The 17,281-nt window shown below is 42.7% G+C and overlaps 1 long non-coding RNA gene across 1 annotated transcript in view; it reads right to left on the bottom strand.

Moving 5' to 3' along the window:
• The window catches only part of LOC123353088, a 124,774-nt gene that overhangs the window by 19,474 nt on the left and 88,019 nt on the right, over positions 1 to 17,281 (bottom strand). Inside the window, exon 2 of the long non-coding RNA XR_006574393.1 lies at positions 13,722 to 13,869. This is a non-coding gene — a long non-coding RNA (uncharacterized LOC123353088). The remainder of the gene's footprint in view (positions 1 to 13,721; positions 13,870 to 17,281) is intronic.

Genomic DNA, 17,281 nt, shown 5'->3' with positions numbered 1-17,281 from the left:
TATTTGAGCCTAGCTTTTTGCATACTAAAGCATGAGGTCGAATTGTACGCATTTACAGAATTGTATTGTAAAGGAATGTTGGTAATATTTGCAGTATGTGCTTACACATATACATACTTTTTATCTCCATGTACATAAGCCTAAGAGCTCTAGGAGATTTGTTAGCTATGATACGGGCTTATAGTCCTGGGAAAACATCTGATCTCTGCAGTATGGGTAGTATTTCTATAAGCAGATGACCAGCACAAAGCCTTTATTATGCTGCTGTATGGTCTCTGAAGCAATAAGATTCTGTAAACAGCTTACACAAAACATCCCTGAGTTGGTTCCAGACTGAACAACTGCTACTGTTTCATAATTAAACAGTCCGTCTAAATCTCTCTCAATAGACCCATATTTCCAAAAGTTAAAATAACTTTCAACATACAAGTCTTGCAAAAAGGTTATTTAGTTTTCCATAAGGTACTTTAAATTAATCTGCATATAGATCTGTAAAAAATATATATATATATCCAGTTGCTACACGGCATCCACTGGAGGTATCAAGAGCTCATAAGAGAGCCTACAGGCATTTATTGAATCTGCAATTAATTTTCCAGAGTTGCATGTTTGGGATTGGGCTTACAGCCTTCAACTCATGCAAAGTCTTGAGTAAGGAATCCATAATAGCTGAGGGCAAATGTGCAATGGGGGAATTCCACTCCTCAGTACTGAGCCAGTACAAAGGAGTGACGTTCCCACTTTAGCTCTCCAAGTGGGGCGCTAGTGAAAGGATTCAAAGAGACCAGGGAGTTGATGTGCCTGGGCAAAGCTGATGATATTAGTATCTGTATTTTGAAAGGATTGGGAGGCAGGGGGCAATGATGGTGAGGAGGTTACAACAATCAAGAAGGGAGATAAGGATGAAATTCACCCTGGTGTGAAGCCATCTGAACCCCTTAAGCCCTTCATTGGAGCTATGATAGGAGGGTACGTTTGGATGGCTTTTCCGGATGGATGTCCCTCCTACTCCTGCATAAGCCATGGTGGAGTGAATTGACACAGAGGGGCCCAGGGAAAGGCTAGATGATCTGCAGATCCAGTGGCTCCAACACCCAGGGCAAGTGGCACAGTAGCCATATGCCCAGGTAGGGAATGTGGATTTTGCCTCCTAAACTTATTTAGGTTTCACCTACTACATAGTGTGCTATTACTCTGGGTTATGTGGGTGAAGAGAATTTTACTCAAAGAGTTTAGTCTTGCAGCCCTTACTCACTGAGGCTAAGTCTACACTATGGGGGTGTGATTCCCTTGCTCATGGTCACATACACTAACTCTTATTGAGCTACCACAAGTGAGTGTAAACAGCAGTGTAGCCATGGTAGCAAAAGGCAATGGCAGCGGAGGCACGACTGAGCTGAGCACATACCCACCAGTTTTAGGAGTTAGTATTTGGCATGGTTCAGCCGTACCACAGTTGCTGCTGCCCATACAACCACAGCTACACTGCTATTTATACTAGCGCTAGCTCAATGAGAGCTAGCGTATGTGTACATGAGCACAGGACTCACACCCCAAGCTTCAAGTGTAGGCAGCCTGAAGGTGTACTGTGTCATTGGCCAGCACAAGGTCAATGAACCGAGGTTTGAGGGATTAATAGGGATAGCAACTACTTACTTTACCTGCTTATTGTGATAAAAGAGCAGGGCCGGCTCTAGACCCCAGCGCGCCAAGTGTGCGCTTGGGGCAGCATGCCGCCGGGAGGGCGGCACGTGGCTCCGGTGGACCTCCCGCAGGCATGCCTGCGGAGGGTCTGGTCGTCCGGCGCCTCCGGTGGACCTGCCGCAAGCATGCCTGCAGAGGGTCCGCTGGTCCCGCGGCTCGGGTGGACCTCCCGCAGGCATGCCTGTGGATGCTCCACCGGAGCCGCGGGACCAGCGACCCTCTGCAGGCACGTCTGCAGGAGGTCCACCGGAGCCGTGGGACTGGCGACCGCCAGAGCGCCCCCTGCGGCGTGCTGCCCTGCTTGGGGCGGCGCAATTGCTAGAGCCGCCTCTGTAAAAGAGACACTTATTTGAACAGTGCCTAGCATAATGGGGTGCAAATCTTAACTGGAGCCTGAGGTTGCTGTGGTAATATAAAAATTAAATAAGTGCATATTATCTCTCACAGACTTTAAGGCCAGAAGGGACCACCATGATCATCTAGTCTGACCTCCTGCACATCACAGGCCACAGAACTTCTCCCACCCACTTCTGTAATAGACCCCTAACCTCTGGCTGAGTTAATGAAGTCATCAAATCTTGATTTAAAGACTTCAGGTTACAGAGAATCCACCATTTACTCTAGTTCAAAGCAGCAAGTGACCTGTGCTCGATGCTGCAGCAGACTATGAAAAAAGTCCAGGGTCTCTGCCAATCTGACCTGGGGGGAAATTCCTTCCCAACCCCAAATAATATGATTAGTTAGACCCTGAGCTTGTAGACAAGGCCCATCAGCCTGAGAAAGAACTCTCTGTAGTAATTCAAAGCCCTCATCTCGTAGAGTTCCACCTCCAGCCATTGGAGATGTGTGTTAGGGTCACCTACTACTATAGGATTGTATAAAAGTATTGCACTGAACTGTATGAATTAAAAACCTCATTCTTGTTATGTATGTACACTTTCTATTCTGTGTTACAACTGAAATCAATATATTTGAAAATGTAGGAAACATCCAAAAATATTTAAATAAATGGTATTCTATTATTGTTTAACAGTGCGATTCATCACACGATTAATGTTTTTTAATCACTTGAAAGCCCTAATCAAATGTATTCATTATTCAAAATTATTTATCAGACACTTTCAACAAACAATTCTTATTCTATAAATTGGTCCTAAAACAGTTTGTTGCAGCATCAGGTTTTTTAAAATTAATTTTGTTGGTGTCATGGGCTCATAGCTCGTATGATATGTTATTGTGTTTTGACTGGATGAGCGTAACTCTTAGTGTCAGGTTTCCAGTGCAAATACCCACAGTTATGAGTTTATGGTTTGCCTTCTGTAGCTCCCTTTTAGTGATTTTTCTTACCAGTCAACCTATTCCCTATAGTAATCCTAGAAAGTGATCAAGGGCAACACACACATTTGAAGCAAATTCAATTAAAAATTTGAATAAAATATTCACAATTTTTTATAATATTCACTCAGCTGTAACCTCAAATTAGAGCTGGAATTGATTTTCTAGTGATAAAAGTCTAGTCTAGTAACCTGCTTTGCTATCCAATCCTTTTAGATTTGTCATTATTTTCTCAGTACATTTAACCATTCATCATTTGCCTCAAAATGTAACTACCTTACTCCTGTAACCATGAGGAAATTGACTACATAAATCAGATATATGATAGTTGTAACTCAAAAGTTAATTTTTATCAATTATTACTACACCACATTATCCTATGATGAATACAACAGAGAGAAACAGATTTCAAGGAAGGACTTTAAATTATGGCAGTTTCAGCAACTTAAAAGAAACAGGTTTCAGAGTAGCAGCCGTGTTAGTCTGTATCCACAAAAAGAACAGGAGTACTTGTGGCATCTTAGAGACTAACAAATTTGAGCATAAGCTTTCATGGGCTACAGCCCACTTCATTGGATGCATGCAGTGGAAAATACAGTAGATAGATAGATAGATAGATAATATGAAACAATGGGTGTTACCATGCACACTCTAACGAGAGTGATCAGTTATGGTGAGTTTTACCAGCAGGAGAGAAAAAAACTTTTTGTAGTGGTAATCAAAATGGTCCATTTGCAGCAGTTGACAAGAAGGTCTGAGGAACAGTGGGGGGAGAGGGGAAAATAAACATGGGGAAATAGTTTTCCTATGTCTAATGCCCCATCCACTCCCAGTCTCTATTCAAGCCTAATTTAACAGTGTCCATTTTGCAAATTAATTCCAATTCAGCAGTCTCTCGTTGGAGAGGGTTTTTTGTTGTAATATTGCAACTTTTAGGTCTGTAATTGAGTGACCAGGGAGATTGAAGTGGTGAGTATTTGCTTCAGGTTGGGGGGCTGTTTGTAAGCAAGGACTGGCCTGTCTCCCAAGATCTGTGAGAGTGATGGATCGATACAAGCTCTATGATACAATCGCATTTACTCCAACCCCTCAGACAGAGACAAACACCTACAAGATCTCTATCAAGCATTCTTAAAACTACAATACCCACTTGCTGAAATGAAGAAACAGATTGACAGAGCCAGAAGAGTACCCAGAAGTCACCTGCTACAGGACAGGCCCAACAAAGAAAGTAACAGAACGCTACTAGCCGTCACCTTCAGCCCCCAACTAAAACCTCTCCAGTGCATCATCAAGGATCTACAACCTATCCTGAAGGACGATCCCTCACTCTCTCAGATCTTGGGAGACAGACCAGTCCTTGCTTACAGACAGTCCCGCAACCTGAAGCAAATACTCACCGGCAACCACACATCACACAACAAAAACACTAACCCAGGAACCTATCCTTGCAACAAAGCCCGTTACCAACTCTGTCCACATATCTATTCAGGGGACACCATCATAGGACCTAATCACATCAGCCACACCATCAGGGGCTCGTTCACCTGCACATCTACCAATGTGATCTATGCCATCGTGTGCCAGCAATGTCCCTCTGCCATGTACATTGGCCAAACCGGAAAGTCTCTATGTAAAAGAATAAATGGACACAAATCAGACGTCAAGAATTATAACATTCAAAAACCAGTTGGGGAACACTTCAGTCTCCCTGATCGCTTGATTACAGACCTAAAAATCGCAATATTACAACAAAAAACCCTCTCCAATGAGAGACTGCTGAATTGGAATTAATTTGCAAAATGGACACTGTTAAATTAGGCTTGAATAAAGACTGGGAGTGGATGGGTCATTACAAAAGTAAAACCATTTCCCCATGTTTAGTCTCTCTCCCCACTCCCCCGCACCATTCCTCACACCTTCTTGTCAACTGCTGCAAATGGACCATTTTGATTACCACTTCAAAAAGTTTCTCTCTCCTTTGCTGGTAATAGCTCACCTTAACTGATCACTCTCGTTAGAGTGTGTATGGTAACATCCATTGTTTCATGTTCTCTATGTATATATCTTCCTACTGTATTTTCCACTGCGTGCATCCGATGAAGTGGGCTGTAGCCCACGAAAGCTTATGCTCAAATAAATTTGTTAGTCTCTAAGGTGCCACAAGTACTCCTGGGTTTTTTTGTTGTTGTTGTTTTTTTTTATAAAAGAAAAACTTTCTTTATCTATTCAATATGGGGCAAGGGGGAAGATTCACGAAGTTCAAAATTGTCCTCATTTAAAAATGTTCAACCTCTTTCTACAAAGCATAAAATTTGCTTTGCACAAAGCAACCATGTATCACAAATATCATATCCACAAACAGTCACATCTGGAGTATATCAGCTTTCCCATTAGTACAGTTGTTGAAAGGTTGGTATTTATTACAGGTAAACTGGTGCTACCGTTAACTGCCAGTGTCTCATGACTTTTTCTAGCTGCACATGCAAAATTCTTGATTCACAGGAAAGACTATTGCATGCATTTCACATATTCCAAGAATACAAAATCTTATTGTTTAGGACCACATGGAATTAGTTTACTTTAATAAGTCTATCACATGCATAGGGTTAAAAAAATTGGGACTGCTTCATACAAGTCCAGATTAATAGGGTTTAAATTATGAAGGTTACATCCGCAGACAGGGGACCAAATTTGCCAAACCTGCTTTGCAAAGTGAGTATGGGGTCCAAAACCTTGTTATGAAGTAATTGGAGAAAGAGAAAGAAAATAGATTGTCATACCATCCTCCCAATTCTCTACAACTACCTATTGTTGTTCCTAAATCTATAGTTATCCACTAGCGTGTGCCAGGAAAAAGTTTTCCAGTTAGGATTTGGAGGGTAACCTGATATATTTTCTCCAATACATTTAAGTGCTCTACCAAGAAACCTCTGAACAAATCCTTGGTATCAAACTTCCTGCTCAAAAGCAACAATCTCATCACCAGTTATGTGTTTCCCTAATCCTGGTAATTTTCTCTCCTTTCCTAATGGAATTTACTATTGCTTTCTGGCCAATACAGATAGGTTTCCTCTAAAGTAGAGTCAGTTTGAATGGATTGATGGCATCAGACAAGGGGTTAAAAGATGCTACATAGTCCAGGAGACCAACAATAGGAAAAAGAGCCTGTCACCTCTAAGGATATGTCTACACTGCAATTAGACACCTGTGGCTGGCCTACATCCGCTGACTTGGTCTTGCAGGGCTCAGGCTAAGAGACCACTTAATTGTGGTATGGAAGGGTGCCAGAGCTCAGGCTGCAGCTCGAGCCCAAATGTCAAGACTGCAATTATACAGCTCCTTAGCCCAAGCCCCAGGAGACCAAGTCAGCTGGCAAAGTCCAGCCGCGGGTGTCTAATTGCAATGTAGACATATCTTCTGTTATTGATTCAAATCTTGTTGACAGTGATTGAGAATCATTGAAATCAGTTGATTGTTTAGTAGTTTACTTGGAGAAAGTTGACTGTCTTAATCCACTTCCTAACAAACCAGCGTGGCGTCCACATCACAGGTATTACAATTGTACTAAGTACTAATTTGCAATCTTGCTGGGAGTCTCAGTTGAGATAGCCAGCATTTAACGTGCCTGGATGCTGAACCTCTTACCTACAGGTTATCTTTCTCAAAGAGTGTTTTGACACATGGGCAGAGTGGCACAGAGGAACTTGGATTGCTACTGCCAATACTGTTACCAGTTTTGTGGATATAAATCTTCTGTGCCATTAATCCACCACCTTTCACAAGCACTAAATTCATTAAAAGAAAGACAAGGTGGGGAAGTGGAAATTCTTCTGCCATGTACTGATAGAGAGGAAGGTGAATGTTTCCTGAAGAGAGAACTAATGTTCATACACCCTATAGTGAGGCAGAGTGGCCTCCCTCTGGACTGGAGAGTGAGGGAGCACTACACTCCCCTTGGTGGGTGGTGCCAAACCCACCCCACCCCCATCACCAGAAGTACCAGGGCAGGGCCAGAAGTATAAAAGGAAGGCTCTGCAGCTCAGCTGGGCTGGAGCCAGCAGAGGAGACGGACACCTCTGCCTAGCTGTGGCACCCAGGAGCAGAACCTGTGCTCTGCCACGCCCTGCTCGCAAAGGACATGAACGCAGACCAGGAGTTGCCAGGACTACCGTCGGCTGTCTACCCCGAGCAGCCCGAAGACCTGTGGAGGCCAGAAGTACCAAACCCAGGGGAGGTAGGAAGTTGCCCAGGGGCAGCCGACGACTGGCTAGCTACAGGCCTGACCACATCTCAGTCAGCGTGTTGCAGCTGGATCCCTGCCATCCCAGTGGCAGACCTGTCTGCCACTGCTAGGACCCTGGTCTGGGATGCAGTGGAGTAGGGCAGGCCCGCGTCCCCCTGCCAACCCAACCCTGGGGTGGCCGACTCCCCACCTTAGGCCAGGAGGCCTGTGCTCCATGAACCCCCCTGGCTAGTACCCTACACTTCCTGCCAGGTGCGCAAACCCCTTTCAGAGACCCTAGACTGGGTGGACACTCGTCTTTACCTGAACCCTGAGAGAGAGAGAGAGAGAGAGAGAGAGAGAGTGAGTGTGTGTGTGTGCACGCGCACTCCCTGAGCCCACAAGCCCAGGCTAAAGCCTGCTCCCTGCTCTGCTCCACCCAAAGGGCTAGAGCTTATTGACTCAGTGTATTTGCTGGCTGCCTGGGCCGGGAGGCTTAGGCTACAGCCTGCTACCAGCCCAGCCTGAGGAGTAGGGCCCAAGACTGTTTAGCTCATAGCCCCTCAGTAGGGCTGACAACACTTGAGATTACGTGGGCACTGCTTGCCCAGAGGCAAGAGCCCTAGACTGTTGTTGTCTGCTTGCCTCTGAGCTGTTTACAGCTCGGGCCCCCGCAATGCAACCCGAGCCTGAGGGCTGAACCCAAACACAACGAGGCAGAGTGGCCTCCCTCCCCACTGGGAGCACTACACACCCACATTAGTCATTCTAAGCAATGGAAGTGGTAAAACTGACTCCCTTTCAATATACAGTACAGCCACAGGAGAGAATACTCAGGAATCAAAAGAGAAAGCCCATTTATTGATGGAATACATATGGGACGCCAAGCAGTATAAATAAAGAGGCCAATCCCACCAATCTGCCAAGTATATTTCTGAACACTTGCAGAGATCTGTAGCCTCTTAAACTACATAAGCTAAGAAATCATAAGACTGAACTGCTGGAAAATCCTCTTTAAGTGGGATTATATTTAATAGTCAAAAACCAGCTGTGAAAGAAAACAGTGCTAGCTTTTACAACTCTTAAGATGTAAGAATTCTTTACTTACTATCACTAACATAAAAACAGAGAATCATTTATTATTAAGAAACCTGTAACAAGGACAAAATGGGCAGTAGCAGTACGCACTTTCTCTACATTGTCCGACTCATGTACTTCAACTCTGATAATTCAGCCTCTATGGCTATTCATACACTTCTTCACTGAGACAATCATCAAATGGAGCCTATAGTGGTGGTGACTTTTGGTATGGATACATGTCTTCTAGAAAGTAGATACAGACTTCCAGTTAATTTTACTCTGCAGCCTGGTTGCATCCAGGTCTGAGTTCGCCCCCTCAGAATTCAGACTTGGTTACCAATTACATGAAGAAAATACCCAGATCTACTCGAGTATGTGATCTCCTCCCTCTCTCTCTCTCTCACACACACACCCTTTAAGATCGAGGGCATCAGGGCTTGTTATCCAGCAGATCTGGGTTCTGTGAAAGGAGAAAAGAATGAAACTTGAGTGGGTTAGAGATAGAGGAAGAGGGTATCAACTATCAAGTAGGGAGCTGAAGAGCACCACAGGAGGTGTGGCTGGGAGGAAAGGGATATCTGAGCACAAATGGAAGAAGTAGGCTTTATGGTAGTGTTGCCTAGTGGTAGGGCACTAGACTGCAACTTGGACAACAGATTGGGTTCAATTCCCAGCTCTGCCACTGGTTTGCTGGGTGACCTCGAGTAAGTCTCTCCCTTCCCTATACTTCAGTTTCCCCATTTGTAAAATGGAAATACTGACACTGACCTCTTTTGTAAAGTTTTATGAGATTGATGGCTGAGAAGTGCCATATAAGAGCTAAGCATTATTTATCATTACTCCAGAAAATGATTCGTGCTGTGGCATTTTCAGTCTCTGGTATCAGATGCTTTTCATCATCTGATTTGTACAATAACTGCTGAGTCATATTTCAGGAATATTTCATATTCCTAACATTCACATCCCACTGTCTGCTCTCACCATGAGTTGTAGCCTTCTCCCTCCTCGCCGCAAAATTTTTGAAATCCCACGTCAGGTCCATCTCTTCCACCTAACCAATGACTCCAAATCTTCTCACTAATAAAACAATCTTCCTGATGCCTTTCATCCTCCTTGTTCAGTCATTCTACCTAAAACTTGAGCAACTTATTAAGTACCAGAAGGATACCAATGCTCTTTACACACTTAACCAAATATATTAATTATACACACGTGTATACACCAATTTTCTAAAGCATAAACACCTGCATCTATCTCATCTGCAAAATTCATATTGAAACAATTTGTTTTATGAAACCATTATTTTTATCAGGATATTAGAAGAGAGGGTGGTCATCCAAGTTCTTTGTGAAATCGTGGTTAATCTGTTCAGAGTTCACTTACTTCACCAGTAAAATACAACCACGTCTGGGGTGAAACACAGCAGATGTTTATCAGTGCCAGAAAGTGTTACACAGAGTTTTAGGGAATAACTTCCCAAACTGAATGTAATTATTGTGCTGGCATTTTACAGGACCCCTAAGGGCTTGGCTACACTTGAGAGTTGCAGCACTGGTGGAGGCTTTCCAGCGCTGCAATTAGTAACTCCCTGGCTGCAGCGCTGGCCGTACACCTGGGTCTGCTTGGGGTATAAGCATTGCAGCGCTGGTGCTGCAGCGCTGGTCGTAAAGTGTGGCCACACATCAGCGCTGTTATTGGCCTCCAGGGTATAAGGATATATCCCAGAATGCTTTTAACTAAATTACTCCCTTTGTTTTGTTATGCTGCCTCTCTTTGTTTTGTTGTGAACTCGGGGCTCCGGGAGCTGCTTATCTAAAAAACAAACACAGCTCCTGTTTGCCGTGATCAATCTGTAACTGACTGAACAATCAAATGAGATAAACCCACTACCTTGCTGTGAATGAGGCAGGCACGGGGAAGAGTGTTTGCTTGACGAGAGAAACAGCGGGGGGAGGGAGAGAAAGGGAGTCCGTTGGAGCAGCAGCTTATCTGGTCTGCAGGCTGTTTGCAATTAAGAGTAAGGGGTCGGGAAAAATTTCTGATTTTGCAAGGCAGGGAGCTGATACAGTGTCGGCTTCAAAAATCCACTCTCTCTCTCTCCCCCGGTCCCTGTCACACTGCACCCCACCCCCTCTTTTGAAAAGCACGTTGCTGCCACTTGAACGCTGGGATAGCTGCCCATAATGCATCACTCCCAACAGCGCTGCAAATGCTGCAAATGTGGCTACACTGCAGTGCTGGTAGCTGTGAGTGTGGCCACACACCAGCGCTTTCCCTACACAGCTGTACGACCAGCGCTGTAACTCCCAGCGCTGCAACTCTCAAGTGTAGCCATACCCTAAGTAATTAACACTCCTAGTTGTCAAGTTTGCCATGGGATCTTTAGTAACCACTAGTGGTAAGGATCTCAGTTTTACATTTCATCCAAAATTTGATACCTCCAGCAGTATAGCATCTCCCAAGGAAATTCTGTAGTACTTAGCCTTGTGTATACAGTAGAATGTGTGTTAATGAGTAATTCAATATAAACTCAATATTATACTAGTTTGAGAAAGGTATTTGTAGAGCTGGTCAGTAATTTTTTATTGAAAGAATTTTCCTGCTGTAAAGTGAAGTTTCATCAACATGAAAATATTCCGCATGAAAATATCAATTTTGGGGAAATTTTTCAGTTTTCCCAAAGAAAAATTCAAAAGCACAAATGTAACTTCAAATCAACATTTAAAAACTAAACAAAAAATGTTAGCTTTGATTTCAACTTTGATTTCATTTCAGGTTTTGGAAGTGGGAAAAATAGTTTTCTATTTTTGGGTTGGGATATTTTCTCCCTTTCTCTAAGTTTTCCCCTCTTCTTTTCCCCTGGAAAAGGTGTGTTAGTGATAAGGTAAGAAAGTGAATGGGGGGAGGCATAGAGGGGGAGAACATTTACTGTTTTCCAACTCTTACCAGTGAGAAAATGGTAAAATAAAATAAAAAGAAAAAAAAAAGAACAGGGGTTCCCCACACACACACACACACTTTAACCATCTCTTAGTGTTATTTAGACACAAAAAAAGTTTGTTTTGATTAGTTTTAAAATTTCTCATGAAAAAAATATATTTACCAAGAAATTTTGAACTAGCATTTTGGGGGAGGGGAGGAATGCTTTTCCAAACAACTCTAGCTCTTTTTGATTATGTTGGAGGCTCCAGTTTCTCATAAATATTTTTGATTTATACTATTAATACTTTTGTCATTTACCTAAAATTCTAACTTGCTCTCTCTGATATAAATACATTACAAATGTAGAAACTTGTTCCAGGTTGATGTGTAACCAGGCTGAAAATTTACTCCATGTGCTTTGAATTGTTTTTTAGTACTAACTGAAGTTGGTCTATTCTTAAACAAACCTTTATTTTTAATGTAATTCAAAAAATAAATTGAGTGAAAGGTCACCAGAGCTGTCAAAGTTCTCTGTGTATTGAGAGAAGAGGGACTGTATAAGCTCCTGTAATGCAAGTTTCCCCCCCAAATGCCCCACCAATGAGAGCCCTTGTGGGATAAATAAGGTGGGAGAGATATTATATTTTATTGAACCAATAAAGGATATTACCTCACCCACCTTGTCTGTCTAATATCCTGAAACCAACATGTCTGCAACAACACTGCAAACAACTTGTGGGACAAAGCAATTCAGCCTAGAAGCCCATTCGTTCCTAGGCCTCTCTGCTAAAAATAAAAAGGACACAAGCAGCCCAATTCTGCCCCCACTGGCCCCCAATTCTGCAAGCTGTCCTGTTGATTTCATGGACCACGTTGTAGCCCAGATTGAGAAGCCATGTGAGGAAATAAGACACCACTTTCCCCTTCGCCAGACTACTCATATATAGCGTCAGTACATACAGGGGTAAAGAGTGTCGTGTGCCCAACTTTTTCCATCCAAAAAAGCAAGCGACTAAAAAGTGGGGAGAACGTGTGGGGCAGAATTTTGGCTGCACCCTGCTGGCTGATTAATTGGGAGACCTGAGCCAATGTAAGAGGGATACGTTATTTGCTGCTGGAGAAACAGCTCCCTTCTGGGAATGCTACTGAGATGGCTCAGCAAAGCACCTAACCTTATCAGGTCTTTGATTACATGCTAATGACAGAGTTCACTGGGATTAGTCATGGAGTAAGGTACTCCTCAACATGAGTAAAAGTGGCAAAATCCGTTTGAAGGAAATTCTTGCCAAGGGAAAAGGTGGCTTTGGTGATGTGGCATTTGCCCACTAGGAGTAAGACCACTACACTCATTTCACAACTTTTTGGTTCTGGTAGGGTTGTGTGCTATTTCAAAAAGCAAATGTACAAAAATAGAATAATTCACCCCCTTGGCAATTTGTATTGTAACCACTTGCACTTAAGAAAAATCTTTGATGTAATGCCTTATTATCAGTGTACCAGAACATTGCTCTTTCTGGCAGTGTTTTTAGAAATACAACATTAAAAAAACACTGATCGCTTCAGAGAGATGACATGTTCTCATAAATAACTCTTTATTAATAATCGGTCTAATGAATATGCAGAAAGTCTTGGCAGATCTTTTTTTTAAAAGGAGTCATATTGACTTCAAGGCGCCAGTATATACAGTTGTAATTAGCAGGAATGTCAGTGTGTCTATGATACCTCCTAGAACCGCAGGAAACTCATCTATTGCTTGCTTCACAAGTTGCCATAACACTTCCCAAGACAGGATCAACAAAAAACACAGCGAAAATGTGCATCCAAGAAAGTGTCTCCTTGATGTTGTTTGCAGTGTAGTATTTATTCTTGGAACACAGTAGCATATCACTTTATTGTAAGAAGCTTACATTTCTAACATTTTTATATACATAAACCTATACACTGGTACATACAGCCATCTCACTCCCAGCTCCATGCCCCACCTACCCCCTGAAAAAGAAATCTAAAAATCCAATCCACTAATCAAATCTGAAGGTAGAAAGATACAGCTATGAAAATTCTGGTAAGATCTTCTTGCAAGTTGAAACTATAATATTATTTCAGCGTTAGTGACTGAAATAAGGGATATAGCCACGTTCTGATTTAAAATAAATGTACCAACATAAGATTCAAAAGAATTCATTGGCTAAAATTAAACTTCCAAACTGTATTCAACCCCATGATAGCCCTGTTATCTTCTTTTCTGTGGTACACTCATTTTTATAGCACTATATTGCAAAGCATCCTAACAGTAACAAAAACAACAATGAAACTATGGACTAACAAACTACTAATTTGTCTAGCTTCTCTTTCTAGCCATTGAATCTTTCCATGGGTTTGTCTGATAGGCTAAAGAGCCCTCTGTTATCAGAAATCTTCTTCCCAGGTAGGTACTTATAGACCACGATTAACTCACCTCTTAACCTTCCCTTTGATAAGCAGACAAAGTAAGCTCCTTAAGTCTCTCACTGTATGGCAGGTTTTCCAGACCTTGAATCGTTCTTGTGGCTTTTTTCTGTACCCTCTCAACTGAGTTAGTATCTTGTGTCTGACAGCAGCCAACACTGGATATTACAAAGAAAAGAAAGAACAATACACAAATATACCGTGGAAGAAGAATGTTCCTTACTGCAGTGATCAGTGTGTGCCCTAAAGCATAAAGCCCAGCCTTTTCACCAAAACCCAAAAGTTACAGAGTTTTGCTACAGCTTCAGATATGCTTTTTTCAAAGCCAACTACAGGGTTCAAAATGGGGGGAAAAGATATTGGCACTCCCTCAAGCTTCGCCCACAAGCCAATTCTACCTATTCTAGATGCCAAAATGAGATGCCACTCACAGTAAATTGTGCACATGTTCAGACTATGATCCCAAGCTTCACTGGGATCCTCAGGCATTTTTAACCCTTGGCAGGCTTTGGATACACCAATGGGCTCTGATGGGCTCCTAGAACTTGGCTGTCCCTTGGTGGGATTTGGATGCTCTGCTAGATTTTGCAAGATTGGTGCAATTCAGATGCTCACCCTGGGCTCCACGCCTATCTTTGGTCTTTTGTCTCCAGAGTGACACCAGAGAAAAATGAGAGGTGATACTCTCACAAATGCCATCCACTCATGGCATCAAAATGAGACACCATTTGCAGTAGATTGTGCAAAGCTTCATAATACGATCAGCCTTCTCTGTCCTTACGTGCTTTGATGAGCAGTGAAATAGTTAATGTTGACATTTAAACTGGACAGCTTAGTTAATGCACCCCACTAAGAGGAATGGGGCAGTTCATCTCTTTCCAGCACTGCTGCTTCATTCTCAGGCAGACATGACTGCATCATTTGCACATGGGTCAAGTTTTCGAAGTTCTCTGCTCTAGCAATGAAGATTGAAAATTTCAGTTAAACAAAAAGGGGCAAGGGGAGGAACTGAGATTCTAGAGAAGATGACAACCTTAAACAAACAAACAAAAAAAAGGTACTCATTTCCGAGCCACTGCAAACAACCCAGCCCAATTCCAGCCTCTAACATTTTTGAGGGTGATCACTATAATCAATGTATACCTGTTTATCTCTTAACCTTTTCTTTCATAAGCATAGGTTTGGTTTGTTTTTTCCGCCCCCCCCTCCCCCAATTAGAAGATGATCCTGAACCAGAACACAAGGTACAACTCATTTTCCAAACACAGGGGAATTTCAGGTGCAGATCTGGATATCACATCTTTACTCTAATAATCCAAATCTGAACAACCCACAAATTCGGGAAAATTCTGATTGAAATTTGGAACTCAAATTCCCAGCTCAAACTTAATTTTCATCCCCACATGCATTGCTATTTTGTGTTCACAAGGGTTTCTGTTTACTCCTTGACAATCTATTTCCTCCCACTCTGAAATCATAATATTGGATTTCAAACATCACAGGGCCACAGAACATGATGGCACAAAACACAGGATTGTAATTTCATTGCAGTACCAAACAGAAGGAAATAAGATGGGCTGGAGGGGAAAGATCCCAGCTTCAAAAACAGCCCACACCAAAAGCTCAGATCTTAAAACCCACATTTAGGAAACCAAAGTTCAACTTTATGGCTTGGTACCATCTCTAACAACAGCAGAGAGAACACAGAACTACTGGCAAAGTACATTTATTTTAGATAAATACTAATTGTGTCATTACTCCAGTGTAAAAATCTTCTTTGAAGTCAAGTAAATGGCATGTGTATTCCTGTGAAGATAGATTACTGGTGGCAGAAATACAACTGGTATTAGTGAGCTAACAGAGCTAGCCAGTAGAATTGTCTTGGTTTTGTTTTGTTTTTTAAATCACCAGCAGATTTAGGAGGGGAGAATAAACTACGCATTATAAATACAATTTGTCATTCCTAACTGGCTCCCTGATCAGCTCCATTTTCTGAAATCATAGTCAGGGAAATTTTCCATATTCATAAAACAGTGAGTCATTCAATACCTGCTTCAAACAGAATCTGAAAGAATGCCACTGGCAATACTAAAATTATCTCTGAGTTCAGACTAGCAAACCAGAGAGGAAAGAAAAATCTGTGACACAGAAATGTCTGCAATTGATTAATCTTCCTTGATATCTAAGTACTTTAGTATCTGAGTTTCTCACAGTCATTCACAGATTTCAGCCTCACAATATCCCTGTGCAGTAGAAAGGCACAAATGGGGAATTAAGGCAGGGGGTAGATTAAGAAACTTGGTGAAGGTCACAGGAAGTCTAGGGTTAAACTGGAAATATAACTGAGCTCTCCTGAGTCCCAGTCAGTGCCCTTTTCACAGGGAGATAGTTAAGGCTCCTGGATTCTCTCTGCCCCTTGCTCCAGACACAGTTTAGAGTAGCCTGGGAGCTTCTCTAAACTGTTCCAGCAGATTATGGCTCCCTGGGTACCACACACCAGCTGGGGGAAACTGGAGCACATTCTGCCCTGTTGGTTCCCAGCCAATGGATGCTGCAGGGCTGACGCTTGGGGCAGGAGAGCATGCAGAGCCCCCTGGCTGCCCCTACGTATAGGAGCCAGAGTTGGGACATGCCGCTGCTTCCAGGAGCTGCACAGCTCTCTTGTCGACATCATAAAGCCGTGAGCCGTGGTAGCTATGTCAGTGGAAGAAGATCTCCCGCCGACATAGCGCTGTGCACACTACCACTTATGCTGGCAAAGCTATGTCACTTGGGGGGGGTGTTTTTCACATCTCTGAGCAACAGACGTTTTGCCAAAATAAGTGGTAGCATAGACATGGCCTTTGTGGTTCCTGTTCCTTCCTCTGTTAGAGGCTGTCTGCAGACATCAGTGCATCACTTACACTCCATCCATATTTTCAAGGTTCTCTTTGCAACCACAGAGGTTAGGTTTTGTGATTGTTATTAATGAAAGCTTTGATTCTGATATCGTCATAGGTCTCTGAGGTCCAGGGCCTGAGGCATGGTCTTTTAGTGTCTCTGCCTTAATCTAACCTTGAATGTAGTACAATTGTCCTCCAGTGAGATGCTGCTAAAAATCTTACCACAGTGAAATGGCATTTGATAGTAGAAAATGGTATTATTACATAGAGGTCTATGCGTGCTTTATTCTGAGAGAGGTCTCAGGCAAATGCATTCGTGTTTTGTGTTCAGCGAATCCCTGAAGGTAATGGCTATAGTTAATAGAATCACTCTGAGCCTCTTGTGACCTTCTGTCACCACTGCAGTTGCCTCTAGCTAGACAACCATTAGGCTAAGGCTTTTAAGGAGGACACTGACTTCAGGGAGCTTGAGCTTGCTTGTCAGGGAGCGTGAGACAGCATTACACAGTATCCTGCTGATATTTTCTGCTGCTCATTCAGCAGCAAGTGACATCTGTTCCCAAAACGATGGTGTTAATTCATAAATTCAATGGGCTCTCTAATTTTAAAGTTAAGTTATCAAATTAAAAGCTTTGTGTGTGCATACTATTGGATACTGAAGAACAGGCGTTTCCATTCACTCCAGCTA

This window comes from Mauremys mutica, chromosome 1 (genome assembly GCF_020497125.1).
Source record: "Mauremys mutica isolate MM-2020 ecotype Southern chromosome 1, ASM2049712v1, whole genome shotgun sequence".
In the NCBI taxonomy this organism is placed as follows: Eukaryota; Metazoa; Chordata; order Testudines; family Geoemydidae; genus Mauremys; species Mauremys mutica.
Note: the sequence above shows the minus strand (reverse complement) of the source record. Positions and strands in the feature narration are given on the sequence as shown.